The 6,020-nt window shown below is 52.1% G+C and overlaps 1 long non-coding RNA gene across 1 annotated transcript; it reads left to right on the top strand.

Annotated features, from left to right (window-relative positions):
* Positions 1–1,770: 1,770 nt before the first annotated feature.
* LOC122392273 lies at positions 1,771–5,234 on the top strand. The gene is made up of 2 exons (XR_006258489.1): positions 1,771–2,089; positions 3,161–5,234. It is a non-coding gene; the product is annotated as an uncharacterized LOC122392273 (long non-coding RNA).
* Positions 5,235–6,020: the final 786 nt, after the last annotated feature.

Raw genomic sequence — 6,020 nt, 5'->3', positions numbered from 1 at the left:
CACCTGGCTCCCGGTGACGCCACAATCCCACGTGGAACTCCTCCAGAGGGAGATGCGGGCGGTGACCCGTATATCACCGGCTGCCCCTTGTTTATCCCAGCCCACGCAGTGATGGTGAAGTCCGGACTGATACCGGTGCCCGCTGGCCGCCCGGCGAGACGTGCTGGTAGCGAAGCTCTTCGCCAAGGCGCACGCGCTCCCCGAGGGCAAGCCCTCAGGACTATCGCGGAAGATGCCCAGCCGACTGAAATCGGTGACGGGCTGGCGTGGGGTGGGGCACGAAACCTGGCGAGCGGCTGGCATCGCCCTGCGGCTCGATCCTCTGGTTGCATGCCAGCGCGCCGCCGTGGGAGGTGGTCGCCTTCCCAGACTTCACCTTCAGGCTGGACATCGGGACACTGCAGCGCGACGCCTCGGCTGATGAACTACACCTGGCGGCACAGCGACACTTGGCCACCCTCCCCAGCAAGCCATCAGGGTATGAACTGACGCATCGGCGGAAGCGGTAGTCCGCAGCGGAGAAGCCTTCGTGGAGTGTACACGGGTGTGGGAAATGAATGCTAAGTGTATCCAAATTGAAGGCACTGCTCTCGAATGATATAAATATACTGAACAGCTTTGGATTGTTTGTATTCCAAATGTTTACTATCAGGACGAGTACTCCTTGTCATTCGGTCGTCAACTCCTCCCTCCGACCCCGGCTTAGCGCAGGCACGTATAACCTATAATTTGGCCGAGGGGGGGGGAGCGGAGGAATCCCGTAGAGAGAGCCTCCTACCTACAGAGGGCCCTCTACCCGAGGAGTCAGAGGGGCCCTAGTGGTCAGACACAGACACTAGCGGCTATTCACAGGAGGCCCCATGTAGTAAATTGAAGGACCCTAGGTGGCAGGCGAGTCGGAGAGCCTTGATTGTCCTGACGTGATTTTTGGGGGGATTCCCATGAATTTCGTTCGTCTCCGACGTGATTTTGGCCAACGTGGGCCTTCTACCAGCATGGGCCTTGAAACCCCCTAGGGGGAGGCGCGCCCCGTCCGTCCCCCCTTGGGTACGTCCCCGGTCGGTCCAGCGGCTCCACACGCGCCTACCGAAACACAAGAAACTCTTGCCATTATGTTTGCTTCTGACGCAATCATGACAGAATTACGCTCTTTTGATGTGCATGCTGCCATTGCTTTGGAGTCGGTCTTTTCAATTTCTGCGTTTTTTGGATCGGCTCCACTCTCCAGACAGTCGGCTCAGCCTGATCGACCAGAGCAATGCGACACCTATACCAACTTGATACCAACCTACTTGGCGCCTGGCGGGGTGGTCAATTCATGAAGTGCGAATGCGAAACATGGCAATAGATGGCGGAACGAACAGCATGGGGATTGGGGAATGGGGAAGGCTGGGACAGGCATTGAGGAATGAAATCCGTCACTTCCCAGATTTCGAACTCATCCTTAGAGTGCATTACTTTTATGTGCTTGCGTTCGGTCTTGGGATTTCTCAGCAGATGTCGCCAACAGTAGAGAAATTGATCTAGAATGTCTCGTTATCGGAAAAGTATGGTAGCTATACGCCAAATGGTTTTTGCGTTTAGCTACCATATTACTTCCGATATGACTGTTGACATTACTGCGGATATGACGGAGCAGTGCATTGGCAATATGCCAAGGGCAGTAACATGCCGTCAGTCACGTCAGTCATCGGCTTTGGCTATCTGTAAGAATCTTGGCAGGAATCTTGGCCTTTTCTTGGACCCACATAGCCTCGGCCTTCGACCAATCATATCGCCGAATTCGCAGGCGGTGAGAGACAAATACGGCGTGCCAAAGACATATTGGGTGTCTCAAAATCACTGAGAACTCTATAGCTCAAAACTGAAGCCCTGCACTCTGTTAGATCTACCCCGTAACCCGTTGAGTGGCATTCTTGTGAAAATTATGTAAAAATATTTATCAGAATAAGGTAGAAGTGTAGGGGGTGGCAGGTGAGGTGCAGAAGGAGAAGAAGAAGAAGTTGTACCTATCCAGTAATTTTATCTTGATTTGTGGACTAGACGAAGACTAGATTTTGATGAAGAAATCGACAAACTTGAACTGCAGGTAAGGTGTTGGTTTGTCATGCCGATTGTCTTGAAACCCTTTCCTTTTAATCTTTCAATTAAAATCATCAACTCCTATCCAAACCACCAAAGAAACGACAGATCTCACTCAGTCCAAATTTTCGTTCAGAGGCCAGTATTACTTTACCCGATGGCCGATTTACCAACAAAAATAGCTGCCTGGAATTTTTCTCCTCATATATCCATTCCACGTAGGTACAACATACAGAGGGTAAACGCGATAGGCATGTAGGTAAGGGAGGGCTTCACCATTTACACTCCATATGTGAATTAGCCTTTAGGCAAAATAATCCGGTAGGTGGCTATTTTCTGTTTGTAAAACTGGCCTCAGATGGAGTGCTATTAGGTATTTGATTTACCATCACACGATCAGGCATCAACTAAGTTTGTGGTTTTAGAATCTTGAAAAACTTTCTTGGGAGTGGCACTTGGTAGACATCCGTTTGAGATTCTGCTAGAGCAATAGCATCGCGCTCAAGCCAGCCAAATTTTAAACTGCCAACACAAGAAAAAAAATGTTTGGTTAATCAGATTTCAGGCTTCAAAATATTAGGTAAAGCATCAATAGGCATTTAATTCAATTCTGGTGGTAAAAATCATGACCTGTGTAGCCACTGTGTTTTATCCTGGCTTCATGACTCTCTAACGCTCCTTGAAACACCTGCTTGTTTTCTGACAATTGGTGATACAGAGAGGGTCTGCATTAATGTCCAAGTATGGTCATTTAGGATCAATTTTTGGTGCCCTCGTTTTATATTATTCCATCACCATCAGCCTTAGTTTGCCCAACTGACATGCGCTGAATTTGTCGCATGTGACGTTACACCTGACGTGCGCCGAAATTTTATGTGGAACCCTGCCACTACGCCAAACATAAGTTATGGCATGATCACTGCTCAGTTGGGCAGGTTCACCAGAACAGCTTCATGGGTGCAAAATGACCACCGCAGCGCCCGTAAACCCTAATAAACAAACAAACAAACATCAGTTGCGCAGTTAATGCCAATTTTTACAATTTTGATTGTCTATTGATATTGTTTGGTCTTTTCAGGACTCGTGGCGCTGCTCGCCTCTTCGCCAATGCGAATGCGTTCTCTGAGGACAACCCGCCCAAGGCTACCATGACGAAGCCACGCCACCGCGCCGGCTATAGACTCACGTCCTGAAGCGAGTTTGGGCGCGACGGCTGGCGAGCCAAGGCGGCGGAAAGTCGTCTGGCGGAGCTCCCGTCTGAGGCGAGCTTGATCTGGTCAGACAGCTCCGCCACCGATGGTGTGCTAGATGGAGGAGGAGGGGCCACCCCCCCCCCCCTGAACCGCGACATCCGAGAGGTGCGTGTCGCGGCAGGCGCCCTCTGCTTTAGCACGCGCGGCGAGCTATTCGCCCTAAGAGCGGTGTTGGAGGAGCTGGCCGGACGGATGGTACCGGTCGATATGGGTCGACCGCCGTCTATCCCAACGGTAGCGCCGATCGACGTAGGCACTTTCTGCAAGGCAGGCGCGCGCGCGCGACAGGCGCGCCACGGCAGGCGCGCGCGCCTGGCAGCGGAACTGGCCGGACGGATGGTACCGGTCGATATGGGTCGACCGCTGTCCTGGCTCCGTCCTGGAGGCCGACCGTGCAGTCGTTATCGACATCCGCCAGTACCTGCTCTGCATCGGCCGCCTCCCGAGGCCGGATGCCCACAATGCAACGACGTGGAGTGCCCTGCTGCCCGATGCCGCGTCTGCCGCGAAGAGGCTGGCACTCCACGGTATGTGCTGCTGCGATGCGCGGCGCTGGCGGTGTTGCGACAAAGAGCCTCGGCAGCTGAACTGCTTCAAGCGACGTAACGATATCTGCCCTCCCCTCCCCTATCGAGCCGCGTGGGTGTGGACGGACGGGTCGGCAGACGCGAGAACCTGCAGCGAAGGAGCTGGGGTCTACGGGGAGTAGCAGCACGAATGGACTGATGAGCCGCGTGTCCCGGCCGGTCCATTCTGCTGTTCCAGCTCCAGGACCGGCCGCGCCGTCGCCACCCGTCCGGCGTCAGTGGAGGACCGCTCATCAGCTGTCGATTTTCATCAGTTTCGTTTGGACCACTGGTCGGGCTCCTGCCAGTGCCGACATTGGGTTGGGCGGAGTCCTACCGATGAATGCCGCGAGTGCTGCAACATTGGCTCGGTACATCTCGGTACATTTTCCCGAGTCTGGTGTGGCTACGGGGAGACGGATTTGGTGACCCTGGCTGCCGCCGTGAGAACCATCCAGAACCGTACGGCTATGCTGCGGCAGCGGCTGAAAGGAACGCAACAACAATAACTACAACAGCAGCTGCTAATGAAAGGGGAAATCATGGAGCCGGATGACCCGGTACATGGCGCTCAGCCAGCTGAGAATGAGAGCCGCTATCAAATCGCCAGCAGGGTGCTGCGGCTGGTAACTGACGACCTTGGTAGAGAGAGCGCCTCCGCTGATGCGGATGAAACTACCCCCTCTCGGGTTTGTTTGACGCCGTCTCCGTCGACTCTTTCGCCTGGGCCGGCTGGCGACCGCGACATTTCTTGTGCAGTGACTCGTAACTATGTTCACCAAACTTTTAAAACTCCTCACGTTAGCATCTTTAAAGAATGTTTCCCTTGTACACTGCTGCAATGTCTTATGTAGGCATATTGTAGGTACAGTCTAAACGAGTGTGGAATGCTTTGTTGTGCTTGTTCTGTATTTCGTTTGCTATTTATCACGGTGACTATAATTTATTTTGACCAACCCTTGCCTTGTTACAATTTTAGTGGATGGTTTATGAACTGCTGTTTGCATTATAGATGTTGCTAGTGCGTAGACGCCAAAGATTACTTTATACCTATTGACGCGCCAGATAAAGGAGGTGAAGTATTCCTCTGATCTATACCTACGAAATTCCTTTATGTGTGTTTTGTAATCGATATTGGCGGTTTTCTTATGTGATGCGGTGTAGAGCGTGGCTGAGGAAGGCGATGTTTAAAGTTGCTAGTTATTTTTCAATACATCTATGATCGGACTGTCGTGCTTGCTGTAGGTCGGACTTCCGTTCTTGATGGTGATTGGACGCACGTGCCGGTAGTTCACAACAATGCGGCTTTCGATTATAGTATAGATTTAGATGCTTTTAAAGTGTTTGTATGCGTAGTCCTGAGTTTCGAGATATTATCCTTGCGGGCTCCTTGCCAACAGATTGTCCACTTCTGTGTCCAGTACTCATCCCACTCACGAGGCTCAGTTGTGTTTGCCAACCCCTATACGGAAACATTGGCCAGATAACTGACTACTACTGAAATTTTAAGAAGCGTGGGCAGTAGGGCATAACGAACGGTCCTCGGGTTCAGTAGCCGCGGAGCACCTTCAATTAAGGGGGGGGGGCACCGCCGACTTTTGGTCCCATTCTTTCCATGCAGCGCCCATAGGGCTAATGTTAAAATGCCAAAATCAAAGGGGGGCACGGTGCCCCGGTGCCCTCCCCGTTCCGCCGCCTGACCTGACAGGCTCAGGGAGGATTGCTCTTTGTTGTTTTTCTCCGATGAACCCTCTTGCTGCACACTGGCTGATCCAAAGGATGGAAGGGACGGGGGGGGGGTGCAGACGTAAGGAAAAAGAAGACAATGTTCTTTCCCTAGCGCACGAAATCAATTCTTAAATGAAAATAAAACGAATAAGCCCCCGTTCCGTATCTTCCGTTCCATTCCACGACTCCCACGTTCCAGTGACTTGCTGCAGTAGCGTCATCTATACCTCGCCCTTACTGCCGGGAAGGCCGCGAGTTGCGACATCTATACTATGTCTAGGCCTGAAGTATTCATCCGCCACGATGTATTTATTTTTGTCAATCGGTTTGGTCCTTCTGGCCGGATAAGTCGTCAGAATTATCTAAAGGTGCCTGAAATGTCTCGTTAGTG

This window comes from Amphibalanus amphitrite, unplaced genomic scaffold (genome assembly GCF_019059575.1).
Source record: "Amphibalanus amphitrite isolate SeventyFive unplaced genomic scaffold, NRLGWU_Aamphi_draft 000479F_arrow, whole genome shotgun sequence".
Lineage (NCBI taxonomy): Eukaryota > Metazoa > Arthropoda > Thecostraca > Balanomorpha > Balanidae > Amphibalanus > Amphibalanus amphitrite.
The sequence above is the reverse complement of the archived record's forward strand: the minus strand, read 5'-3'. Positions and strand labels throughout refer to the sequence as shown.